Raw genomic sequence first — 27,368 nt, forward strand, 5'->3', positions numbered from 1 at the left:
GTTTGTTTAGTTTTTCATTTCAGGAATAAAATGGCAAATCTGGCTATTGAATTATTGTGTTAGAGCCAATGTTGGCATAAAGATTTAGCTGGGTCTACAATCTATATGAAATCTGCCCTCAGAAAACAAAGAAAAAATAATTACTGAGAATTCATTTCTCAAAATATAAGCCCATCAGGCAATTCTAAGAGATTTGGAGGCTATAGAAGCATCTTTTTTGAAAAGGTAGAAGAATCAGCTGAGAATACCCATTTCAAAATTTGGCATGAGATCATTTTAATTTTTAAAATATCTACCCACTGAATTTAACCATGATTCTTAAATGCCCAAAGGAACTGTTTACTGGAATATTAAATAATACTAAATACTAACCCTATGTATTATTGTCATAATTTGTTTCTAAAATGGAACTCAATTAAGGAAACTTTGTAATGGAATTTTCCTCTCCTCATTTTCATATCCTTCTGTTTTTGGAAACTGAGCATTATCCTCCAGTTGTAGGCCATTTTTATTCCAGATGTTGGGATCAATCTGGCTCTAGTTAAGAGGGCATAGAGATTATATCTCATAAGAAAACAGAAAATCTTGAAAAGAATGTTAGAGATTATCATTAAGCCACCCCATTTCATAGACAGGGAAACTGAGATCTGAAGAAATTATGTAATTCAAACCATATTACATGGCTAGTAAGCAGCAGAGATGGGATTGGAACTCAGATTCTCTGTTATTGAGGCCAGTATTCTTTTTTCTTCACCAAGAAGTCAATCTGAAAATCAATTAGAAAAATGGCCAAATATGGAACCCTATGTCAGTAGGCTGAAGTGAATCAGGGACAATGGCCCTCTCCTCCCCTCCTGGCCTAACTTCACAGTGGGTCATATTGGTGACTATAGACAAAGCAAGAGAATCTTAGCAAACTTCAGAGCTTTTGGCCATAAGAAGAGTTGGTATTTAAAATTATGAAATTCTGGATTCAATCACAAATGGGTCATTAAAAATCAACTTTATAAAAAAAAGGGGGGGGGGAACAACTACTTTTTGACCAAGATTTTGCTAGTGCATGTACAAGGCCTGGGACTCTATAATGAAGCCTGTAAACTGGACTTATGCATAAATTAGATTTAAGTTTCACAAAGATGTAGGCTTCACTCTCTCTTCAAGATCTATTAAAGTCTAGTGACTGGTGATAGCCTGGGATACAGTGGAGGGTCTGGACCTCTTTGAAGTTTGACCAGCTCCAAGTCTTCCACAGTGCCTGCTTCAGTTGCCTTCATGGCCATTGGGAAAAAAAATGTTCTCCTTTATCCCTTTCACTTATGGAAATATTTATTTGCCCAGATAGGAATCCCCCCAACTCACCAATGAGTTTGTGGTCCATCAGTCACTCTCAACCTGGTTTAGCCTATCTGCTGAGAGTTTACAGGGGCATGACTGGAGTGTGTGAGATTTTTAAATAGTTGGAAGGCCATAAACTGTTATAATTAAAATAGTGTATGGCATAAATTGTTATAATTAAAATGGTTGAGAGATACAAATTGTGATAGATATAAGAGAGAGTGAGTAAATTTGACCACTGAAATATGTTTCACTACACAGTGTCTTGGTTTTTAAATCAAATATAAGGTGGTTGCCAGGGAATATATTCCCAATTATGAATATACCCAAGTCAATTGGGTTTTATAGAGATTTTAATTAACAATACAATGACTAATCAAAGAAAGAGAGAGAGAGAGAAAAGGTATAAGTGTGAAGGGCCTTAAGCCAACATGGCCTAGACCTGAGTCTTAAGAGAGAGAGAATCAGTCAGTTTTTTTATCACTCACCACAAGATTTGTCTTAACTAAGGATGTATGGGGAACAGAGTCTCCCCAGAGGGAGTTCCAGCCAGAGTCAGCCTCCCAAGGGATTTCTTCTCAAGAGATCTTCTAAGGGCCTCCTCCAAAAGGATCTATCTCCAAGGATCTCCAAGCCTCTAAGCCTCCAAGGATCCCTTGCTCAAGAGATTCCTTTTCTTATATAGGGGTTTTTTTCCTATGTCACCTCCCCTAAGTTCTTCCATCTACCAATCACTGTAGATGTTTTCTAAAAGGACAGTCCATCTGAATTCCTGCTAAGTTGACTAATCCCCTCAGTAAATCTGAAGCAGAGAAAACACAGCTGAGTCGACTAATCTCATTAAGAGAAAACTTACCCTTTTAGGTACCTAGCATCCCATTGTATCAATTCTAAAAAACAGGCATGGCTCAAAGAACTCCCTGCCTCATCATAAGCATGGATCTAAGTACTTTCATTGTTTAGCAAGGAGTTTTCTCCCCTAAAGCAGTCTTAAGTATGGGTGGAGTAAAGGTCCTCGAGTTCTCACATCAAAATGGGGAATGTTTCTATTAGGGAATTTGTTCCAATGGAGGATTCCTCAATGTGGAAATTTTTAACATTCACAAGTCTAAGGAATTTCAAGATTTACAAGTGCATGGGGTAGCCAAGAAGGATTAGCACCTGTGGTGTGAGGGCTTGCCTTTTCAGAACTGCTTATCTACCATGGTTACCCCCCTCCACTCAATTCTCACCTATGACTCCAAGAAACTTCAAAGTATTATATACATATCAGTTATCATCCACTTCTCTCATTTAGTGATTAGAAAAGGACCACAGAAATGGGGAGACTTCCCCAAGGGCACATGTGTAGAAAGAAGCAAGAGACCCCAGAAATCATAAAACCAAACTAGCTGTGCCAAGTTACTTAACCATCCTGGACCTTTTCTATCATCTATAAGATTAGGGGTTGGAAGAAATGGCCTTAAGTCTCTGTCAGCTCCATCTCTGGGATCTTATTATCCTCTATTTTATAGATGAAGAAAATGAGGTGAAGAATGGTAACCTGACTTATCCAAGACCACAGAGGAAATAAATGACAGGAATAATAGTTGAATCCAGAAACGCTTATGGATCCAGTAATGGCCTGTTTGACTGATCTCAGAGATAGTCTAGTTAAATTCCAGAAAGTTCATCACCAAGAAAGATGAGCCATTGGGTGGTGAATTTTTCTTCTGACAAAAACCAATAATGATGGTCTTCTAAGGGATGGAGATACTGTGATGTATGTTGGTGAAAGGAATTCTTAGATCAGTGAAATCCTGAACCTTTTCCATGACAACAGCTACAAATACCATTAATAATGATAGCAATTTCTTCATTTTATCACCTTTAAGCTTTTTAAAGGACTTTCCTCAGAGTATTTCTATGAATCGGGGAGTACAAATCCTATTGTTTTCATTTTACAGAAGAGAAAACTGAGTATTAGGGAGGTTGAATAATTTAGTCAAGGTTTGTTGGAGCTGGGACTTCTAGTCTTCTGACTTTTAAGACCAATTATTTTTCTACTATGCTGTTAATGATGGAGCAGGCCATGTTACTAAAAAGCAGCATAATCAACAGATTTAATAAATATATTAGATCAACTAAAAACAAAACAAAACAAAAAAAGAACCCTATCCCCAAATGTACTTTCTGGATATGTCCTGAATTGAGTAAACTCTGGTGCTCTTCATATGCCTCACTTTCCATGCCTTCAGAATTTTTATGATACAGTATTGATTTTTAAAAATCATCACTGGGAATCAGAGTTGGGGTTTCATTCACTATCTTTCATTATTCATTGATAATCTCCAGCAAATTCCATCCTTTCTCTGGGCCAGTAACCTCATCTATCAACTGAATCAGGTGGACTAGATGTTCTCTGATGTCCCTTTCAACTCAAAAATTCAGATTCTACAGGGGGCAACGTTTAAAATACTTACTTGGGGAAACCTCTTGAGAATCCTTAAGCCCTTCAAAGACACCATTTTGTGTATAGCCATGTCCTAATTAGTGCAAATCATGTGAAGTGGCTATATTTATTCCAACTGGTACTCTTTGAAGTTATAATTATGCAAAATATGGTAGTTGGTTCCAGACCAATGAAAATATGCTGTTTGAATTAAAATAATGTGATCACTTCAAGGGATATATTATTTCCCCTAATTGGGAACTAGCTGTATGAAAAATCCCAGATTAGAAAAAAATAAACAAACAGACAGACAGACAACAATGATGATGATGATGACTATGATGAAAAAAAAAACCCTCAGCTGATCAGAATGTTTTCTGAAAGTTTTTAGCAGGTAATTTTACCTTCTGGCTAATCAGGAGTTAAGTAGAAAAGCTTTTTGTTTTGCCTGTTATAGAAAATCTTTCTAAAATGTATTAGTCCACTTTTCTGCCTTAGGACAGTGTGTTGAACATTAATTCAGTCATTGAGATCTTGTGCTGTCCCAGGGTCATGATAATGAACATCAACTCTCAACGCGGCAGACTTGGAAAGTGAAAATGATGGGGCTGAATGTTTGAACTAATTTCATGCTCTGGAAACTTCTTTTCATTTTTTAAACTAAGTTTCTGATTTAAGTATAGGTTTGTGTGTGTGTGTGTGTGTGTGTGTGTGTGTGTGTGTGTGTGTGTGTATGATTTTATGTTGGACATCTTCTAAAAGCCCCACAGGCATCTCAAACCCAACAAGTCCATAGGACCTTGTCTTTTCTTCACAATCCATATCTCTTCCTAATTTCTTAGTTTCTATCAGTGTTTCCACCATCCTTTCAATCATCCACATTTGTTATCCAAGGCCATTTTTCTTCTTTTTCCCTCACCTCTCACATCCAGTCAATCTTTAAGTCTTATCAATTCTTACCTTCACAGCATCTCTTAGATCAATCTCTTTGTCATCAAGGGCACACCTTTGTTCAAGCTTTTATCTCCTCTTGCTTGGACTATTACAATAGTTTATTAATTGGTCTCTAAGCTTTTGTCTTTCCCTTTTCTTTTCCACTCTCTACAAACTGCTCTGATATTTAAAATCATTAGTAAAGTGGTTACAGTCTACCATCCTCATTTCTTCCAGTTATGTACTCTTATGGTCCGGCCCAGTGTGACCTATTTTCCATCTCTGTAAATTTACCCTGGCTAAGAGAACATGTAGAATTGGAATACTCATCCCCCTTTATTTCTGTGTCCTGGAATCCATTCTTCTCATTAAGGCTCAGCTCAGGCTCCACCTCCTTAACAAGTCCTCTCCTGACACCCTTAGTTGTTATCACTTTTCTCACAAAAATACTATGTTTTTATTTTGGTTTGGTCCATTTTCCATCCCTATATCGTGTAATATTCTCCTCAAAGGCAGGAATATTTCCTTTTCCATCATTTTATCCTCAGTGGCTAGTGAGGTGCTTGGCCCCAAATAGCCACCAAATAAACACACATTGAATTACATTGTTGGTTTGTGTCTTTATTCTAAGATTTCCATGTAAGGGGAAAAAAACCTGCACTCCACTTAATTAAGGGTTTCATTGAATTGGCCCTTAGGTAATTCATGTTCTACTGTAATATATTAATTGTGAATCATTTTGTTTATCAACTGGGTATTTTATTAAAGACCTTTTGTGAGTTCAGTGAGTTCCTAAGAACTGCTCTAAGAGGAAACGATCTTTTTGTCCAGTTTGACTCACTGTTTGTAATAAAACTTTCTAATTCTATATGTTTTTCTCTGAAAATCATGTGGTCTCTAAATAGGACATGTACCTAGTGTGCCGTTTCTTTTAGAAATGATCCCATAATTCAGTGTTTACAAATTCAGGCCAGCCTCACCTCCCAGTTAGTTCAAAATCATTGAAGCCTAGCTTCTTCTTTAAAATTAGCTTCAGTGTGCAAATTATATGCATGTCTTCCTTTACTTAATCTCTCAGAGTCCCAGGTGACTATTTGATGCTAAGTTGCAAAGTAGGAGCTGATGTGTATAGGTAAGCTAGATTTTCTCCCTTAGAGTTCACAGATCCAATTGTGAGTATGTATGTAGGTGTTGTGAGAATGTATGTATAAGTGTGTGATTATTTCAGCATGTGTGAGTGTAAGTGTAGGAATGTGTATGTCTGGGCATGTCTGAGTACATAGGAGCATGTATATATGTTTGGAGGACAAAATTGCATATTGGGGCTACACAGATGGCAGTGAAACAGTCCCTGTCATCAAGGAGCAACGAGAAAAGTAGAGAATGGTTGGGTGTGTGCATGATATGTATAGAATAGATACAAGGGCATTTGGGAAAGGAATACTCCAAATGAAGGGGGATCAGAAAAGGCTCCATGTAGCAGGTAGCATTTGAGCTGAATCTTGAAGGAAAATCAGGGATTCAAAATGGTAGAGGTAGAGGAATAAGTGCATTCTAAACATGGAGGAAGACAACTAGTGAAGGCAGGAAGACTGGAGATGGAGTATAGGGAGCAAGATAACTCGTAGTTTTCAGCTCTATGATGCTTTCCTATGATGTGGAGATGATTCTAGGGTTTTAAAGAGATTGTCAAGGTAATACAAGGTCTGGAAGAGTCTACTATATATAAAGGATATAAAGGAGAGTTCAGTTGTGAGACATTTGGCTTGGCCATCAATGACCAGCTAAGATTGGGTATAATCATCATTGGGTTGGCCATGATATAATGAATTGCAGTGCCTAGCACAGTACCTGGCACAGGGGAGGTGCCTAATAAATACCTGTGGCCTGAATTCTGATGATGGATATTGCTATATAATACTTTAAGGTTTACAAAACACTTTACACACGGTGTCTCATTTGATCTTCTTAGCAACATTGAGAGGAAGAAGCTATTATTTATTCCCCTTATTTAGAGGAATTAAATTACTTTCTTGGTGTTCCAGAGCTATGAAGGGTCTGAGAAAGGATTTGAACTTGGGATTTCCTAATTCCAAATCCAACACCAACTGATTTCTCAGTTTCAGGGAAAGTACCAATTGCTATTAGAAGAGGAAGTTGACCCTGTACCAATGAAATTGGGGGGGAGAAAAGCAAGCAAGAAAAAGAAACAAGAAGGTTATTTTGGCCAAGGAGGATAAAAGGCTTCCTTGATGTTAGAGAAGTCTTTAAAATAAAGTCTATAACCCCCAATTAGTAATAGGAAGCACCAAAAAACCCCACAAAATAAGGAACCCACAAAATATACATTTTGGGTACATATACTTTGTACCGCTCCATTCTTTTAACTTGCCATTCTAATCAATTATGTGAAAAATACAAAGTATTCCCAAAGGTGTCAAAGATCTGAGACCTTCAGACTGCCCTCCATGCTCTCAACATTGTTGATCACATCTCCATGCCATCATATGTCACTTCACAGCATGGCCCCTGAGAAGCAAGGAGAAGGGATTTTGGCTGAGTAAAGAGAGCTATGTTAGTGTACATTTACAGAGATTTTTTGCCTTGCTTTCTTTTCCACCTCTCGCTCAGAAAAGGCTGGATCTATAAATAGTAAATAACGCTCGATTGCTTGAGCATCTTGTCTGGAATATCATGGAAACTGTTGGAGGCTGAGAGGAAAGCCTGACAATGAATGACACTTTATGCTGATTTTCCCCCTTTGGTCTGTTTTTGCCAGCTTCTGTGGGGGATTTTGTGTTTTGGAAAGCTGGCTAATGTAAATTTTGTAGGCTGATGATTTATTTTTCTTTTGTGGGTGTGAAGGTGCTTTGAGTTTATTTGGAGAGCTGGGCTGAGCTCAGCACTACAGAGCATCAGTATTTAAAACAGTATCAGCTTCTCTAGCTGGAGCTCAAGCATCTCTCCTCCTGGCCATGCTCAATTCAATCATCAAAAGCATAGGCAGGACCGTATCATATCTTATTCAACAAGTTCTAGTGGTTTCCTATTATTTCTAGGATTAAATGTAAAATCCCCCCCTTTTTAAACCCTTACCTTTTGCCCTGGAATCAATATTAACTATTCCAAGACAGAAGAGCAGTAAGGAGGAGGTAATTGAACTTATATGGCTTGCCCAGTCACCCAGCTAGGAAGTGCCTGTGGTCAGATTTGAACCTAGGACTTTTCTTCTTTAGACCTGGTGCTCTATCCCCTGAGCCACCTAACTGCCCTAATCCTTTGGGTTTTAAATCCCTTAATAACATGTCCCCTTTCTACCTTTTCAGTCTTTTCTCTCATTCCTTTCCATGTACTCTCCCATCCAGAGCCAGGGGCCTCCTCATTGTTCCTCATGTGTGTCACTCCCATTTCCTGACTCTGGACATTTTTCCTAGCTGTGTCCCATGCCTGGGATGCTCTCTCTCTTCATCTCTACTTTCTGGCTTCCTCAGCTTCCTTCAAGTCTCATCTAAAGTCTTACCTTCAGCAAGATGCCTTTCCAGATCCTCCTTAGTTACAGTGCCTTCTCTCTGAGTTTCTTCCCAATTTCTTCCTTGTGTGCAGTCATTTGTATATTGTCTCTCTCTTTAAACTGAGAGCTCCAAGGAAATTTTGTTTTGTCCTTTCTTTATAGCTGCAGCACTTAGCAGATTGCCTGATATATGTTGCTGTTATTTAGTCATTTTTTTCAGTTGTGACTGACTCTTCCTGACCCCAAATGGAGTTCCTCTTGGCTAGGACACTGGAGTGGTTCACCATTTTCTTCTCCAGCTCATTTTATAGAGAAGGAATTGAGACAACTATGTCTAAGTGACTTGCCAAGGGTCATAAAACTAGTAAGTGTCTTAGGCCAAATTTGAACTCAGGAAGATGAATCTTCTTGACTCCAGGACCAACATTCTATCCAATATGCCACCTATTTGTCCCTCTTGACACATAGTAGGGACTTAATAAATGGGAGTTGGCTAACTAACCATATATCTAATATATTTGAATTTCTTTTTACAAAACTCAAACCCAAACACTATTTTACTGCCACAGACATACAGGAATAAATCCTGTCCCCCATATTCATTCAGAAAGAATGTACAAGTGATACCTTTAAACTTCATCTACTAGATAGCTCCAAATATTGCTCATCTCAGGAAAACTGCAGAGCTTTCAGAGCAAGGCTAAAAGTCTTTTTCCAGTAAAGAACTTTAATCTACAGAACAAAGTCAGTTGTGAACAAGTTAAGTAAAAATGAGTAAATCTAATTGTTTGAAAGACGGAAATAGACAGCATCAATAATATAGATGGATGGTAAGGGATGCAATGGGTAGAATGCTGGACTTAAGAAATTCCCGAATTTGAATCCTGCCTCAGACACTTACTAGTACTGTGATCTTTAATCTTTGTGTCACAGTTTCCTCTTTTGGACTCAATGATTTGGACTCAATGATTTCTGTGGTCCTGCTAGTTGTAAATCTATGAAGTGGATTCAGAATTAACCATGAGGAGAAGAGTAGGCTGAATTTCCTTCAGGAAAGTACAAAACTTCTTTAATGAACTTCACTTCTCCTGGAAATAATGGCTCATTATTTTAACATTCTGCCAAAGTTGCTATATGGCAGTGAGCCTTGAATTGCAACTGACAGACTCCAAAGAATAAAAAAAATGAATGTCACATAGTGGAAAGGTAGAATCATATTAGGAGACTTTACATGTAAGGGTGAGGAGTTTGTAGTTGATTTAATGACATTAGAGAGCCATCAGAATAGGTATCAGGCATCTGGGGGGTACAGTGGTTAGAGCACTAGGCCTGGAGTCAGGAATCCATCTTCCTGAGTTCAAATCTGGCCTCAGATATTTACTTGATATGTGCCCTTGTGGAAGTCCCTTAACCCTATTTGCTTCAGTTTCCTCATATGGAGAATGAACTGGAGAAGGAAATGGCAAAGCACTCTAGTATCTCTGCCAAGAAAAATCTAAATGGGGTTACAAAGTATTGAATATGAGTGAAAAAAACTGAACAATACCCAAAGTATGGTTTTTTCACCTCTCTTGTGCCCTAGATCCCTTGGGTCATCTCTGATGTCTTCTTAGAATAAAGTTTTTAAATACTTCAAATGAGGTACAAAAGAAATCATTTATACTGATATACTCATCAAAATCAAAGTCAAAATTAAGCTCATAGTCTATGTATCTAAAGATTTTTGAATATGAGAGATACATGATCAGTCCTAGGGCAGAGGAAGACTTTTTAAAATAGTTTTTATTTTTGTAAGTTTGGGGAATGGGTGGTGAGGTTGGATATGAAATCAAAGAGGCTGAGACCAATAAGGAGGACAGGTAATGAAGGTCTGGATTATGATAGATGTGTGGCTGGAGATAAGTACAGTGACAAGAACAATTGTAGAGGTATCACTGATTTGGTGACTGGATAAGTAAAGGAGAGAGGAGAAAAAAAGGATAAGAAAAGGTCATGAACTTGGATGCCTTAAAGTATGGTAGTGATCTCAATGGAAATAGTATTTGGAGAAAGGATGGTTTTAGGGAAAGGGCTTTCTAACTAAGTAGGTTAAGAATTCTGAACAACAGGAAATTGGAGAGAGAAGGCTATGGGAATTTTCTATCCATAGGAGAAGATTACCAGCTCAACTGATTAGAAGAGAGGCCAGAAGGGTTAATGGTGATGATAGCCTAGAATGTTGAGAAGGGACCATTAATCATGGGAAGCATAGGGCCAGTACAGCCTTTTTTTCCACCCAAAAAAGTGGTTTCTCTCCATCCCAGCCTTTGAAAGGTACTGGTGTGAGAGTCAGGAGGGTGAATGATAATGGCATTTGAGTGTGTTGTATTGAGGGTGGAGAGCTCAGATTCATCAGCATTAGTACTCCTCACTCTATAATTGCATCATCTCTGTCTACCACTATTTTAGTTATGAAATGTCAAAGGCATCTCTTTTATCCCCAACAATGATAGCCCCATCTACATGGAACTATGGTGCCATTAGATACTCTAGTGAGCATTTATTTTACAGATGGCAATAATGGGAGACATATTGAATTGGAAGGATAAGAGATGGCTCTTCCATAAGGAAGATAGGTAAGTAGTTAGAAAGGCTCTCATTCTAAGCCCTGAAAGAGGTCAAAGAAAGAGGTTGCCTTCTTCCTGGATAATTAGTGAATGAAAAAGCATTTATTAAGCATTTGATATGTTCTAGGATCTATCCTAAATGCTAAGGATTCAAATTGAAAAGTAAAATAGTTCCTATTTCAGAAAGCTTACATTCTATTAGAGGAAGACAATATCTAGATTTGAACTGTTTCCAGGGAAGGGAGTTTGTGTTTGGGAAGCCTCTCAAAGATTGTAAGTGTTACCATGGAACAATTGAACAATTTATTCTTCCTAATACTAGTAGCATTATTTGGTACCTATAATTAGAGCTGTAGGTGGCAAACTGGGGTGGGCTGGTAAGAAAGGCATGGCATCCAGGTGAGAAGATGGCTAAATTGTCTGAATCTGTCTTACCCATTGGGAGCCCAGAATAAGAATGATGTCTAAGAGATGGAGGTTGGATAAAGGAATTACATGAAGATCAAGCTTCACATGTGCAAATTGAGGGCTGAGTAGCTTGGGGCATGTGGCACATAATGGCAGAAAAGTAGGTTGGCACCACATCTCTCCTCATTGGCAGTAGCCTTCACTGACTAGAAGCAACAGAGGGTGGAATTAAGATTTCCTTGAAGGCAGAAAGCTCTTTTCTGCCTCACACCAAGCAGAAATTTGGTGGAATGATTCCCTGGTCACTCACATTATTAGAAAGTGATCTTTTATGGTAGATAATCATTTGCTATTTATATTTGATTTTTAACATCACAGGGATCTATAATTTCCAAGTTGTAAGGGATTTCAATGGCCAGTAAGACCAACTCATGACTGAAAACTATTCTCTCTGCAACATACTTAATGATTGGTCATCCCACCTTGACTTGAAGAAGTCCAATGGAGTGGAACCCATAATTTGCCAAGATAAACACCTCAAGCCATCTCTAACTCTCCCTCATGTATTGCCCATTTTTTGTGTGACAGCTACACATTTGATCACTTTTTTGTACCTTTAACTTCATATAATATTAAAATAAGTTCATATTCACTGAACCCAGAAGGGCACTGAGTGGTAAAAGGATGCTATCTTAGGAATTTCAAAATAGCTCCTAGAATTTATGAAGTCGTTAATACATACCAGGATAATTAAGAGGTGAATAATTTTCCCCCTCCATGTGCTACTTATTAAGTCTTGGTTTTCCTTATTTCTGAATCCCTAATTTCTTCCTTAAAGATTAAGCCAACCAATATCATTTTCTGAAAGGGGACAGGAAATTAATTTTTTGTTGTTTGAACCTTGGAAGAACAGCTCTATCCTTGGCCTTCTCTTCTCTAAATTCTTTTGTTGTGTGATTTTATTGGCTCCCAGAGCTTCAATTATCACCTTTGTCTGGATAATAGCCTAACATAACTCTAACTCTGACCTCCTTCCTGAGCTCTAGTCACTAATTTCCAACTGCCTGCTTGATATCTTCCCCTCAGGGTCTCAGAATGTTCAAAATTTAGCTCATCATTTTCTACTTGAAAAATAATGAAATTGCACATAGATTTAAAGTTGGAAGTCCAACCTCTTCATTTTGCAGATGAAGAAACTGAGGTCCAAGAAAGTTATGTGATTGGTCCAAGGTCATATAGGTAGCAACAAAGATTTGAATCAAGGTCCTTTAATTCCAAATCTAGCACACATTCCACAGACCCTGTTGCCTCATTCCTGTTGGAGATGACTACTGCCTCAAATTCTCAGGCAAAACCTTATCCCCAATTCTCTCCCATTCCTGAGATCATTCAATTTGTTGTTGATTTCTCTTGTAAGTGTTGCCACTTATGTCAAGTCATGGATTCGAACTCTACAGTATCTTTTCTTTTTTAAACCCTTACCTTCTCTCTTAGAGTCAAAACTGTGCAATGGTTCCAAGACAAAAGAACAGTAAGGGCTAGACAATTGGAGTTAAATGATCTTCCCAGGGTAACATGGCTAGGAAGTGCCTAAGGCCAGATTTGAAGATGAATCTTCCTGACTCTAGGTCTGTCTCTCTATCCACTGAGCCACCTAGCTACCTCATCTGCAATATCTTTCAAATCTGCCTTCTTTTGCACAGTCCTTACCCTCATATGCATTCAGACTTTTATTTGGCTCACTAGAAGCTCTTTCAAGGGGGTCTCTTTGCCTCCTCTCTCTCTCTTACATCCATCCTTTATGGTAGAGTTTGAGGAATCTTCCTTGCACCCTGCTCTGAATATAAGAAAATGCAAAATGCTTACCTTGGCATTTCAGGCCCCTCAGTCTCATTCCACTCTAACTTTCTGGTATGCCACATTATCCACTCTTTACACAACACAATTCTAGCTAAATTGAGCTCACATTTACTTTATCTCATCCCATTCTTTCTCTCAGGGCAGCGAGGTGATGCAGGAGATAGAATTCCAGGCCTGGAGTTGAGAAGACTCATCTTCAGAGTTCAAATCTGGCCTCAGATACTAGCCATTGTGACCTTGGGCAAGTCACTTAATTTCAGCTTTCTAATCTATAAAATGAGCTGAAGAAGGAAATGGCAAACCACTGCAGTATCTTTGCCAAGAAAACTCCAAGAAGAATTGGATAGTACCCAAAAGGACTGAATAAACAATTCTTTAGCTCACCCTTCAGTCTTTGCTTGTCTGCTTTCCTTCCAATCTGACTCTTGAGATCCTTCTATCTTCCAAAGCCTACCTCATTGAGATTATACATTTAGAGCTAAAATGGACTTCAGAGGCCATTCAGTTCACTCCCTATACTCTACAGGTGGAGAAACTGAGGCTAAAGGCAACTAAGTAACCACTAAGGTCATCCAGGCTGGAAACAGGAAGGTGGGATCTGAACCCAAGTTGTCTGATTCCTGGGCCTTTGCTTTTTACCCTGCTAACTTCCTCTGTGAACCCTTTGTTTCCTATTTGACTTAGTTGCATTTGGAATATTACAGCATTTGGACTTCAGGGGCTGGACTCCCCTCATCTTCCTACATCTATTGCTGTGATTGAAGGGAATGGAGGGGAAGGGGACTAGAGCCCCATAATCCATTACAGCAATGCTTTGTATATCACCGAATCACAGAAGCCATCTAACCCAATCTCAACAAGGCACATGACTATTGGTCATCTAGCCTTTGCTTGAAAGTCTTTAGTGAGTGGTTGCCCACCAAGTCAATAAGCATTTAGTAAGCACTCTGCATGTGCCAGACACGGTGCTAAGGAAGCCAGTTGTCTTTTTTATGTCTTCAAGTCATTAGAAAATTTTTCTTTACATTGAGTTAAATAGTAATATCTCACACTCATATCATCCTTTAGGACTTGCAAAGCTCTTTACATACATTCTCTATAATTTCTACCATTGCTCCTACTTTGGTTATTTCATCTTCCCATGAAACCTTCAAACCTGTGGTCAATTGTCATGTTAAATTCTTCTGTATGCAAAATATCCCCATTTCCTTCAAACAATCCATGTATTTTAGGCATATTTTTCATAATGGATAATAAAACATTTGATAGCCTGAACCTGACTGAATTAACAACCAAATTAACTTATTTAGCACTTGCTCTGTGCTAGGCACTGGCTAGGAAGAGAAAGATAGTTAATGAGACTTAATTAATGGGACTCCAGGAAATTTCTAGCTTGATAGCAAACATCTGAGTCCATTAAAATCATTTCTATTAAGGTGAAAATGTATTTCTTAATAATAACTTGAAAATGTGAAGCACTTAAACCTTGTTGATAAGATGGCAGTGGATTATTGATGGAAACCCATCTCCCCACATGGCCAAGGAGGGTTTTTCCCATAATTAGGAAGAAGAAAGAAATGCCAAATGAAAAAGAGGTCCCTTCTGCGCCAAAGGAACAAGAGAGTAAAGAAGTCCTGCCCTCTTGTCCTATAGGGAGTAAACCAAAGACATTAAGGGCAAGTTTCCGCTAAAAACTTGCATCAACTTGTAAGTCCCCCCATTTGTTTTGGATTAACTAGGTCACCTTCACTAACCTTGTTCCTTTTTGCCAGGATCTAGATATGCTCAGTTCTTCAATGTCTGATCTTCCAAAATCTAAGCACTGCCAGCCCCTTTGGTCAACAGAAGGATGCCTTTTTCAAAGAGAAGGATCATTTTTTCTTCCAGATCTAATCAACATTCCTCATTTGCCATTGCTGCTCATTCATTTCAATTCTATGCAATTCTTCATGATCCATTTAGGGTTTCCTTGGAAAAGATGCTGGAGTTATTCACCATTTCTTTCTCCAGATGAGGAAACTGAGATCAATAGGGTTAAGAGACTTGCTCTGGGTCACACAGTTTACTAGTCTGAGACAAGATTTGAACTCAGGAAGATGAGTCTTCCTGACTTTAAGCCTGGAACTCTATCCACTATGTCACCTAGTTGCCCTTTTCTCATTTAGGGGTCTCTATTGTTCTTTGGCACTGGAGAAAAGAGTTAGTCATCAGTGCCTCCAACTCCCCTTAATCACAAACAGCTAAAAGTAATTTTTGGTGATTACTGCAATGCCAAGAATGGCGAAGCAGGCAAGCTTTTAACAGCTAGAAGTATTTTCTTCCTCTTGGAATCTCTCCTAGATCTTTGGAACTTTCCAAAACCTTTTATTTTTGTTCATATCATAGCTTCCCCTGCCTATGCTGTAAATCAGAAATGTCAAACCTACAGCCTGCGGCTGCAGGTGACCAACACCACTCCAAGGTGAGGCCCAAACCAGATTAAGTTAAAATTGGGAATATTTAACAAAATAAATAAAACGTATTATGTTATGTTGTGGTTTCCCATCACTATGCAGCTGTATTTGAGTTTGACACCACTGTTGTAAATGATTTCTAAATGAGAAGCCTCTTTGAAGTTATGGTCCATGTCTGAGTTCATCTTTGTATTCCTTCTCTCTCTCTCTCTCTCTCTCTCTCTCTCTCTCTCTCTCTCTCTCTCTCTCTCTCTCTCTCTCTCTCTCTCTCTCTCTCTCTCTCTCTCTCTCTCTCTCTCTCTCTCTCTCTCTCTCTCTGTCTCTCCTCTCTCTCTCTCTCTCTCTGTCTCTCCTCTCTCTCTCTCTCTCTCTGTCTCTCCTCTCTCTCTCTCTCTCTCTGTCTCTCCTCTCTCTCTCTCTCTCTCTGTCTCTCCTCTCTCTCTCTCTCTCTCTCTCTCTCCTCTCTCTCTCTCTCTCTCTCTCTCTCTCTCTCTCTCTCTCTCTCTCTGTCTCTCCTCTCTCTCTCTCTCTCTCTGTCTCTCCTCTCTCTCTCTCTCTCTCTGTCTCTCCTCTCTCTCTCTCTCTCTCTGTCTCTCCTCTCTCTCTCTCTCTCTCTGTCTCTCCTCTCTCTCTCTCTCTCTCTCTCTCTCTCTCTCTCTCTCTCTCTCTGTCTCTCATATATATGTGTGTGTATGTATACATTATACATATACAGAGATGCTTTCTCATATATATATATGATATATGAGAATATGATATATTCTTTCATATAAGAGAAAAGAGAAAGAAGAGGAGAGGGAGAGATGATTTTTTCAGTGTAGACAGGCAGGCAAAAACATTTTTTAAATGCTTACCAGGTGCCAGGCACTGTACTAAGCAGAGTGGAGCTCAAATAAAAACAAAAAGAAAGCCAGTCGCTGCCTTAAAAGAACTTCCATTCTAACGGGGGAGATCCCATGTAATAGGGAGCAGAAAAGGGAGGGGAGTACGTACCTGTGCTGAGCAATGTAGCTATGTCTGTAGAACCTAAAGCAGATCTTCTGTTCCAAGGAAGGAACTTCTCATCCTTCTTGCCATCACAATATGGATCTCCATTTTCTCTGGCACTTACCATCTGAGGGAGTTGTGCAGGGCACTAAGTGGTTGTGATTTACCCAGGTGATTTACAAGGGTGAGATAAGTCACAGGTGGAATTTGGATACTGCCTTTACTGCTTCAAATGTTACTCTTCATCCCCTCTATCAGATGATCTTGTATTGAGTTACTTTGCCTTTATTTAAAAAAATTTTTAATATCTATAAACTAATATTTGATATGCTTCTTGTATAAGGATTATTTCTTTGTAAACTGTAAAGTAGTTTAGAAATATAGCTATTATTGATGGCTGTTACTCTTTGTACTTTATAGTGAGCATAGTAGGTTCTTAAATGTTATTTGATTGATTGATTAATCAATTCAATTACTTGTGTACACATTATATCCCCTCTGTAGAATGGAAGCTTCTGGAGCTCAAGGGTTGTCTCAATTTTGTCTTTGCATCTTCATTGCCTAACACAGTGCCTAGAACACAGCTTAATAATGCTTATTGATTAATTGGATTGATTTTCTGCATCTTTGTACTAGATTGTAAATAATAATTCCTTAAAATATTGTTTATTGCCTGGACAATTGCAGAGATCAGAGCTTTAAAAACTGAAAAGACAGAATATCTTTGAAAGGTTTATAATAGAGTGGTTTAAGGCTTTCAAAGTACTTTATAAATATTATCTCATTTATCCTTACAGCAACCCTAGGAAATAGGTGCTATTATTATTCTTGATTTATAGATGAGGAAACTGATGTTAAATGATTTGCCCAGGCCCACATAGCTAATAAGAATTTGAAGCTGGATTTAAACTCAAATCTTCTTGACTTCTAGTCCAATGTTCTACTCAATGAACCACTCAACTTGTGGGAAAGTTTTTTTTGGGGGGGGCAGGGTTTACTTATTTTTGTTTTTGTTGTGTTTCCCCAAAGAATCAGGCCTTCCTGATGCCTTGAAATCACACAGTATGAATCCTGTAATTGTTCTGCTTTTGAACTGATCTCCAGGGAAATATATGTGAACATCTAGAAGATGGTTTATAGTCTGGTCTCCCCTTCAGTTTCTTCAAGTGTAGTTTTCATTTATTTTTGTTGCTTGGGGGTGGGAAGGCTCCTGAACATGGGAAGAGCAGGCTTGTGAAGACTTTGCCCTACAAGCAATGCTTCCTTGACTTTCCTAGCAAGGTGGAGTAAGAAGTGGGAATAAGCCTGGCTTATTTCATAGGGATCCTTTGACAGTGTTTATAGTGTTCAGGAGGTCTAGGGAGGGCTGCCAGTGCTAGGTTCCCTCAAGCCCAGATTTGCAATCAAAGCCTTAAATTATCCTCCAGTTTTCAATCTGGGCATTGTCCTATCTTGGCCTTACTCTTTCCAGAATAGAATCCAAGGGGATTTGACTTCCAGTTCAAGTTCCTGCATCTTTCCTTTATCTTGGGAAGCCAGGTGGTTGGAGGTCTTCCACTAAACCAGCAGGGCAGTGACATCAAACATCCACAAATCAGATTTTTCATTCTCATTTGCATTTTTAAAGTACTTTGGCTCTTGTTATAGTGCTAAAACAGAGAAGCTTTTTGGGTAGAATTTTCTGGACTGCCTTATTAGACTGGAATGTCAATGAAGCCAGGAGCCATGCTTCAGAGCTCTGAGAGGAGGAGGGATTTCCTGTCTATGTCCATTTGTGTCTACCCCATTAGACATTCATGCACTCAAAGAAACTTCAGTTCCAGCAATATTGGTTCCTTAGTGAAAATATAGGTGCCCCCCCCCCGACTTTGCCTTGAAATGCCTACCTTGATAGGGACTATCAAAGTCTTTGAATTCAATTCAACAAAAATATATTAAGTTCCAATTATTAAGTATCTGGGATTTGGACAGAAATGAAACAATCGTTGTCCTCATGGGCCTTACATTTTCTATGGAGCACATAAGTATAACATGGATTTTCATGGAGCATGAACAGATTTTCTCTGCTTCTAGTGAACCATGTGGGAGAGCTATGGGTGAAGGTAGGAGAGCAATGTATGACTCATCACTTAGAATCCTTTAATTGGCTACTGAACAAGAACTGGTTACTGGTTCAGAGGTATCATATATGTTCCAAGAAGGGACAGTTCCAACTGAGGGCTTCTTGGATGTTGATCTTGAGGTGATAGGATTCTACTCCAGTGAGAAGTGAGGAAGTGTGTGTGTGTGGGGGGGGGGGGGGGAGTGGGGAGCAGCCAGGCTTTCTCTGCCTCCAATGTCAAGGCAATCCTGTCCAGCTGGGAGTTGGTTCTGAAGGTCATAATTAGGTAACTTTGTAAGTGTCCACTTCACTTCTCTTTTGGGTTTCTTTTCCTTTAACAGGCAAGCTTATCAACTCCAGAGGTCTGGAGCTCTGTATTTGGTGATGGTAGCATTTTCCAGAACAATCGCTTTTGGATGAGTGGCCTGATTGACCTGGTGTTAAGAGAAGCTTTTGCATTGAGGACAGCTCTCACCAGCAGAGGGGCCAAGAGTGGCCTGTTTTACTAGCCATGGAAGTCTAACCAGTGATCCTACAAACCATTTTATGTCCCAACAAGGCTTCAATATTACCCCCTTAGGGGACTATATTGGTTAAAAGCTAAGCTACTGAATCCTGCTGAAACCATTGCACAATATGCACTGTGATTCTTTTATAATTATCAATGCTTTCTGTATAAGAATAAATGACCTGCCCTATTCTTAATTCATAATGTCCATTGCCTATCTCTGGTACTTCCCTCCCCACCTCTGTTGTAGACTCCCATGGCAAATAATATTTGTCCCTGGGGTATCAGAGTCAGAGGTTGTTAATAATAAAGCCAATAAATGTGAGAATGAGGAGCCAAGTCCCATGAACCAAAACAAATACAATAGTAGGATAAAGGATATGTATTGGTCAAGTCACCTACTCCATTAGCCATGATTCAATAGTATCTTTAACCTCTTTACGAGATAAAAATAATAAAAAAGGGATTTGAGAAAGGATGGTACACTGGAAATTGGGATAATCAGGGAAAACTTTACTGGAGTTAGTACTTGAGATAAGTCTTAAAGAAATATAGTTGTGCCCCCATAATCCCTGATTTGATTATCCCTGGCTTACCTAAGAGGAAAAAAAACTGAGAAAAAATTGGAAAATTTGGAAAATTCCAGAAAATAAAAGATAAATGGTTCATAAGTTTCAAACTACTCTCCAAGAAAGAACAGACTGTAATGTGGTGAAGTCTACCAGCCCAGTATATGACTCATCTCCCTTTGGCCCCAAGCCCACCTTCCCATGTGAAACTTTCCTAAAGTTTGTTTCTATTGTTCTCACTGATTAAATTCACTGATTGTTTTCACTGATTGAATGGAATTCAATGGCTATCTCACTGATAGTGTTATCAGAGTGCCTTTATTTAAGAAAGCCCTTATTTACGGTAATAATGACCCCAACCTGTAAGAGTGGTGGTACTGGTAGTGCCCCATAGCCACTGATTAGGTAATCTGTGGATTCAGCTACCCTGTGGCTAATAGCAGGTGTTTACTTACATCCACAGTTTCAGCCCTCCATGGGAATCCTTGGATACAGGGGCCCTACTGCATCAGAATAAAGAACTGATGTAAGGCTTGCTGTTTGGTTATTCTCAGATAAAATGTCTATAAAGCCTGCCAGTCAGCTTAATAGGCAATCATTAAATGCCTTTTGTGTGTGCTAGAGGCCTGGGATACAAAGACAAAAATGAAGCAGTCCCTACCCTCAAGGAGATTACTTTCTATCCTGGGAGGCAATGTGGACACAGATAAGGGTTTATAAAATATACATTTAAAACAACAAGATCATTTGAAGTGAATGGTGCTCACATCCCAGAATCAGAAAAAGTCTCATATAGGAGGCAACATTTGAGTTGAATTTTGAGGGCCACCAATGACTACTTTCAACATTTGGGCATCCTTCCTTAGACTTTCTTCTGCCTCTTATGAATGTCAAATTAGTATGCAACAAATTGCAGAGTTGGAAGGGACTTCAAACCCCACCAATACTTCAACAAGACTCCCCAACCCCTTATAACCTATCTGACAGGTGGTCAGCCAGCCTGTAAATACAAACTTCAATTCCTCAAGTGAGGAATTGATCAGACCACTTGAGGCAGCCCATTGCTTATTTGAACAGCTCTAATGGGATTTTGCTGGAAGGGAAAGGTAGAGCTTTTGGCTCCAAATGGAAAAATACCTAGGAAAATTGTCAAGTCTACATTCCCGATGAAGGCAGAATAAGAGATGGACAGTCAGGCATCACCAACGGACTAGTCATTTCCACCAGAGGCCATTCAGGAAAGAGATTCTACCTTGTTTCATCTCCTTTGAGTCACAAAATTGTCCTTTTCTAAGTTCTTTTTCCCCCACAGCAGGCTATTTCTGAAGGAACATTGTTTCCTTTCTTTTTGTGAATTGTTTTCTTTTTCCTTTAAGTGTGTTTGAAGGAAGTTTCCCCTCTGGCTCATGCTCAGTCTACTTTTTTTTTCAAGGGCACACCATGGAAGCTCAATTCTCCTTTGCTCTGCTATCGAAAGAAAATAAATGTGTTGAGGGAAGATTCATTAGAAATAACTGGAATAAAAGGCCTTCAAAGGTTTGGTGAAAGGCAGGAGAGCATCTTGGGTACAAACCAGTATTTCTTGGAAAACTTTGACAAGGACAAACAAGACCAAGTCCATTTACTTCTGACTGGAGAATTTGTGTGGTTGCAGTCAGAGACCTGGAGTGAACAGTCAAAGCTTTTGCTTGTTACCATCTGACTCACTGAATTATATTTCATCTATATTAAAGGATCTGAGAAGTATCTGGATAATAGGGGATATGCTCTATTTCTCTTATTAGTGGAGGGAGTGATCTATAGGGAATTTGGAGAACAGACAGATTGAGGCTGAGAGTCTTGGTTCTTATAAGTACTAAGAACCAAGATGAGGAAATATTGTCCACATCCCTTCAGGATGCCAAAATGGAAATAAATAGCAGATTTTTTTGAGGAAAAAAAGAGTATGATTCCATAACTAGGGGGACTCTAAGAGAGGCTATGTCTCATGAGAGATTGTGGCATCCCTGGCTATATCATTGGAAATTGTGAAGGACAAAAGAAGGAGGAATCAGTGTGGCAGGACTGGGAACTCCTGAACTTAGGTCTAAAAAGTGCATGGATTAAAAAAAAATTACATGTATAAGCAAGAGTAAATAAGCCTGCAATGAAAGTGTCAGGAATGCACACTTCCTTATCTTTGTAGGTGTTGTATGAGTATTTACACTTTAAGATAAGCCAAACCACCGAAAGTAGGTCATCACATCATGACTGTAGGACAACCAAGTCTATGTTGTCTAGGCCAATGATAGAGTAAGAAATTATAAAGTCTCTGACCTACCAAAACACAACAAACTACTCCAAAGACCAGTGGCTGACTAGTCATGAATCCATCATAAATTTATGTTTTCTATATAAGTACCAATGGGATATGACTCTTATTCAGATGCCCAATTTGCCCCACAGAAATTTCCTTCCTTATGTGCCAGCTGATGTTTTTCACTGTCTTAGCTTGAAACTATGGGGATGAAATGAAGTCTTGTAAAATATGAGCAACCTGAGGGCAGGGACTATTTTGTCTTCATAATTCCATCACCTACTCCAGGGGCTAGTCATAGGAAGTATCTTAACATTTATAGAATCAAGTTGAACTAAATAGAACTTCACTGAAGAAGAGAAGAGAGAAAGAGTAAACCTGCTATTTGAAGGTAAATGATATGAAGGGAACAGATGCCAGAAAGAATATATATGAGAACACATTACAAACTCTAATGTTCTATAAATGTATAGTATGATTAAGGCAGAGTTATATATATATATATATATATATATATATATATATATATATATATATATATTACATACATGCTTCTATCTTCTCAAGAAATTATCTTCAAATGGGAAAGGTAAAATGAACAATATAAAGAGGAAATTTTAGCCCAAGATAGATGAAAAAAATAGTGAGAAAACACTATTATGCAAAGAAAACTCACTGCTTACAGTTGAAGGTAGCAGCTGGTAAGACCATTTCTTACTAATTGCTGATGATGGGGAGGATAGAGATTTTCAAATTCCTTAGTCTGTCATTGACCATAGTAGTCCTACACACAGTAGACTTTTGGTTGTCCTTGCACTTTAGGAGGATAGGATGTGATGTCCTATTTACACTTATTCTAAAATATCTATACTCATTGTCAAGAGAGAGAATATAGCACCTTATCTTTATCACTCCCTGTAACTTAAAAAAACCCTTACCTTTCATCTTAGAATCAATATTGTGTATTGGTTCTAAGGTAGAAGAGCAGCAAGGGCTAGGCAATTGGGGTTTAGTGACTTGTCCAGAGTTGCCCATCTGGGAAATGTCTGACCTCAGATTTGAACCCAAGACCTCCTATCACTGGGTCTGACTCTATTCCTTGTAATTGTAAAGGAATCCAGTTATCCATTCAAAGAGATGAATCTATAAATCAGATATCAGGACATCAGAGAACCTATGGATGATGGGAGAGGTGTTAAAAGATGATACAGGTCAAAATTTTGAATTTGGAAAAGGTTAGATTCCTGAAACTATAGTTCTTAGAGCCTTGGTTCTTAGAATTATAATTATCATTATAATTCTTATGATTATATTCAGTAAAATTATAGATATAATTATTAAATATATATACCTACTATAAAATAAAGATTACTAAGAAGACTTTTTATGAGCATTTAGAAAAGAATAGAGTAATCACTAATATCCAACATTGGTCCACTAAGAACAGGTTATACCAAATTAATCTTATTCCAATTTTTGTTTGACTTACTGGAATAGTAGATTGAGGGATGTCATAGACACATTAAAGGATCAATGACATAGTCACAAGATCATCACTTAGAGATTATCCTGTCCTATGACTTAATTTCATAGAACATTGTTGTTAACTATATATTTTTTTTTTACCTTGGCCAACCCATTTCACTTGTATGGGTTTCAATTTTCTCATATTATAATGGTATCACTTCATGATTTACTTGTCTCAAGCAGGTCAGGGATTCATCAAGTATTTAATCAGAATCGGGATGACTATCTCTCAAAATTTTGTAGAATAGATTCCTGTCCTCAGAAGAAGTTAGACTCCATGGCATCTAAACTTCTAATTCAAGATGGAAGTTATGTGAAGAGATATCTAGCTAATGCTGGTTATTTCAGCCCCTACATGACCATACTGGAAAGTGTTAAAATTCTATATTTTGGAGTAGAACATGAAATTTGAGGGATCTTGGGAATTTAAGATATCATCTCCATTAAAATCCCTTTCCCATTATTTACCAATTATCAACCCATATCACCTCCCCTCTTTCATCACAATGGAGTTAATCTCCAAAGTATTGAAATTTAATATATCTAATACTCTCAGTAGGATGTAGTATTTTTGTTCTTCCTTTTGCCTTTGTATCCCTAGTACTTGGCAGGGTGGCTTACATCTAACCATAAGTGACTGAAGAATTATACACCTTGGGCAAGGCTTTGCTGATGCTTATTTATGCCTTACAAATTCCATTATGTCTTTACCTATTCAAATTGATGGCAGCAACATTAAAATGGACTAAGTAATTTTTAGTATTTTTAATGCAATCCATTTTTTAAAAAATGAGCTTGGGAGATGGAGATCTCTTTATCTCCATCTAAATATAATTTTTGTAGGTGCACAGTCACAGAGAAAGATGCCATTGTATGAATCAATCTCTAAGATCAGAGATGTGGAATTGGAAGAAACTCCAGAGGACATTTGGTTTAACTCTGTCATTTGATGGATGAAGAAGCTGAGGTTTGGAGAAGTAAAACATTGCATCAGAAGTGAGGAAGCCAGAAATTTAAAAGGACTTTGGAATTTGATGCTGTCTCTATTGTTATTTCTTTTCCATCATCTAATGCCTTCTCATTTCCATTTCTCTCACTTTGGAGTTGATTACAGAAAAATGGAAAGAATAGAGTTCCTTACATACCTAATACACTCAGCAGAATTCTGAAAGGTTAGATTATATATTCAAAGTCACAAAAGTGGCAAATGGCCAAGGCAGGATTCAAACTCATTTTCCCCAATCTAAATCCAAAATTCTTTCAACTATACATCAACTAAAGCTTTTGAATTTGTATATGTTCTATCCTTCTTTCCTCAGATTTCTTAAAATAGAAATCATGTTCTTGCTAGACTATAGTGAGGAGTGGGGATTGGAGTGGGACACAGCAGTGGGGAGGAGGAGATGATCATTTTAAAATTTATATCTGTGGTCCCTGGATCAGAGAGCTGGCAGGAACATTGCAAAAGGTCCACTCATTTATATACACAGACCTTTAAACAAGCAGCCATCTCTTCTAAAGATGGTAATTAATAATAAAACAATAAACTTTAAAGCTTACAGAACACTTTCCATAAATTATCTTATAAAACCTCTTTAAGGCTATTATTATTACCATTTTTCAGTTGAGAAAATTGAGGTAGATAGAGATGAAGTGAATTACTTATCAGGGTCACATAACTAGTAACTGTCTGAGTTTGGATTTGAACTTGAGTCTTCCTGATTCCAAATCTCGATTCACTATTCACTTTGCCACTTATGCCAACTTTATTGTCCAGTAACTTACTAGGGTTAAAAAATATGTGTTAAAGATGGGAAGTCCTGGATTCAAATTTGGCCTCAAACACATCCCCTCAATTTCCAATTCTTTGCTATCACAAAAAGAGCAAGCTATAAGTTTAGTGAAGAGTTCTAGGAAGCATCCCAGGTATTCTCTAACCATCCTTTTATATAAATTGAGTGGCATTGGATTGATTTCATGGTCTTCTTCTACTTTAGCATATATAATGACAATATAAGTAGCTAATATTTATACAGTGTCCCAAAAGTTTTAGTGTAGTTTTAAGCTATCTTAAAATAGGATCAAAAAGAAAATTCTTTATTTTGGGCTTTTACTCTGATTAATGAGGCAAAACTCAGGACAAAGAAAACTCAAAGGAGTTTATTAAAAGTACATCAAGGTAGCAACACATCAACAGGTTGATCTCTGGGGATCAGTAAGAGGACAAGGTGGACCATCTTTTTTTACAGGGCAGTTTGGATAGGTCCACAGCAATGAGAGAGACTAAGCCATGTGGGCTATAGGTGACAATTTTCATCAAGTTACAAGCATATAACTTGACTAAAGAGAAATCTTGATCCCTCCCCTCAACACATCTCAACCAGTGGGGATGGGAGTGATGGATCACTGAGTCAACAGAATTTTCAGTAATTACTTTAAATAATAATTTTCAATAATTCATATAATTCATAATTTTAAAGGTATTTTAAGAAAGTCTAGGTTTTGTAAAGTGCCCTTCATTGGTATTCTATTTATCCGGTGTGAGACACTAAGTGGGTATTATTACCTGAATTTTACACATGAGAAAAATACTAAGAAAAGTTTAGTGATTTACCCAAGATCTGTGGCAATATTTGAACCTAGTTCTTCTTGACTCCAAACTTATCTACAATACCATTCTGCCTCTCAATCACCTAAAAGAACATGGTAGAGAGTAGAAACAATGTGGGATTTGGATTCAGAGGACATAGGTTCAAATCCTGATGACTGTAAGCAAATTTCATCTTTTCTGGGTTTCACTTCTGGGCCTCAGCTATGAAAGGAAGGGAATAGGTTAGACTAAATGACCTCTAAAGACTCTTCCAACTTCCAATCTATGATCTTGTGACATTTTTGTTGTTTGTTGTTTTGTTGTTTCCGTAATGATTGGCTTTTTGTGACCCCCTTTTTTTTGTTTTTTGTTTTTTGCCAAAAATACTGGAATAGTTTGCCATTTTCTTCTCCAAATGAGGAAACTGAGGCAAACAGAATTAAGTTAAATGATTTGTCCAGGCTTCCATAGCTAGTAAGTGTCTGAGATTATACTGGAACTTGAGAACATGAGTCTTTCTGGCTCCAGACCCATCACTCTATGTACCATGATATCTGGTTGTCCCACTTCTGACATACCCAGGGTAATATAGACACTAAGATATTTAGGTAGGATTCAAACTCTAATTGTAACTCCAACACCAAAGCTTTATCCAATATGGCAGCATTTATCTGCCCCTAAAAGAACAGTGATGAAAGTAGAGAAAAACCTGCAATATTTTTGATGATATCAAATATTCTAGAAAATACATATTAAGTTTCTGCTTATGTAAGAAACTAAATTATGGCCAAAAGGCAGTCTGTCTCCCCAGGCAGCTTGAGAAGTGTCACCTGAGGCCTTTTCTGGCTGTGATCAATGGTGTATCCCAAGCTCTATCGATGATCATCCATTCAATTGAATCTAATAAGCATTTCATCTCCTACTATGTACAGGGTATTAGGCTAAATCTTAGCAATATAGAAACAAAACTAAGATACTCTATACCTTCAAAGAGCTCACATTCTATTGGGGGACCCATATATACACTGAGAATTAATTAGAACAGTGGTTCTTAACCTGGGGCCTTGGGCATTTATTTTTTAATATTTTATTAACATTCAATATAATTGATTTCCTTTCTGATCTTATTAATTTTATTTTATGTACTTAAAGATGGAATTCTCTGCTGGGGTTCATAGGTACCAGAGAGGTGCATATCTCCAAGAAAAGGTTAAGAACCCCTGAAAACAAGGGAATTGGGCAATGAAGAAGTC

The 27,368-nt window shown here is 38.1% G+C and overlaps 1 long non-coding RNA gene across 1 annotated transcript in view; it reads right to left on the minus strand.

Annotated features, from left to right (window-relative positions):
* Nucleotides 1-16,640, minus strand: part of LOC103092011 (uncharacterized) — a 49,332-nt gene extending 32,692 nt beyond the window's left edge. Inside the window, exons 1-2 of the long non-coding RNA XR_473610.3 lie at nt 16,531-16,640; nt 14,839-15,052 (exon numbers count right to left, since the gene is read on the minus strand). This is a non-coding gene — a long non-coding RNA (uncharacterized LOC103092011). The remainder of the gene's footprint in view (nt 1-14,838; nt 15,053-16,530) is intronic.
* Between the last annotated feature and the right edge of the window lie 10,728 nt (nt 16,641-27,368).

This window comes from Monodelphis domestica, chromosome 5, assembly GCF_027887165.1.
Source record: "Monodelphis domestica isolate mMonDom1 chromosome 5, mMonDom1.pri, whole genome shotgun sequence".
Classification (NCBI taxonomy): domain Eukaryota; kingdom Metazoa; phylum Chordata; class Mammalia; order Didelphimorphia; family Didelphidae; genus Monodelphis; species Monodelphis domestica.